At 38.7% G+C, this 612-nt stretch overlaps 1 non-coding gene across 1 annotated transcript; it reads left to right on the top strand.

Annotated features, from left to right (window-relative positions):
* Window positions 1-281: 281 nt before the first annotated feature.
* LOC140854938 (small nucleolar RNA R71) lies at window positions 282-388 on the top strand. Its single transcript, XR_012138032.1, has one exon. It is a non-coding gene; the product is annotated as a small nucleolar RNA R71 (small nucleolar RNA).
* The last annotated feature ends 224 nt before the right edge of the window (window positions 389-612 follow it).

The raw sequence follows: 612 nt of genomic DNA on the forward strand, positions 1-612 counted from the left end.
CTCTGTAATTCTAAGGCTTCCAATCTACGTGTTAAGGTTGCAATCTTGGCCTCTGATGCTAGGGTTGGTTGAATTGATGCATTCCTCCTCTTGAAGGTGTAGCTTTATCAGGTTCCCTAGTTGTTTCCCACTGTAAATTTTTCTCGGCTAGGTCTTCTAAGAATTGCCAAGCTTCAGTAGTTTCTTTGTCCATAAATTGGCCTTGGCACATGGACTCTAGCATGGTTCTTGAGTTTGAATCTAACCCCTCATAGATGATCTGGCATAGTCTCCAAGTTTCTATTCCATGGTGTGGGCATTGGGTCAAAAGATTCTTGAAACGATCAAAGTACTTCCAAAATGATTCACCAGCTAGTTGGTAAAATTGATTTATTTCATTCCTAATCCTAGCTGTTTTATGATGGGGGAAATACTTTTTTAAAAATATTCTCACAAAGCCCTCCCAAGTAGTGACAGAATAGTTTGGCAGACTATAAAGCCACTTCTTAGCATTGTCCTTAAGGGCAAAGTTGATTAATCTAAGTTTGACCTCATCCTCTGTTAATTGCAGTTTCATGGTTGCACATACCTCCTCAAATTCTCTAATAAATATATAAGCATCTTCTAATCCTG

The sequence above is a fragment of the Elaeis guineensis genome, chromosome 1 (genome assembly GCF_000442705.2).
Source record: "Elaeis guineensis isolate ETL-2024a chromosome 1, EG11, whole genome shotgun sequence".
Classification (NCBI taxonomy): Eukaryota; Viridiplantae; Streptophyta; class Magnoliopsida; order Arecales; family Arecaceae; genus Elaeis; species Elaeis guineensis.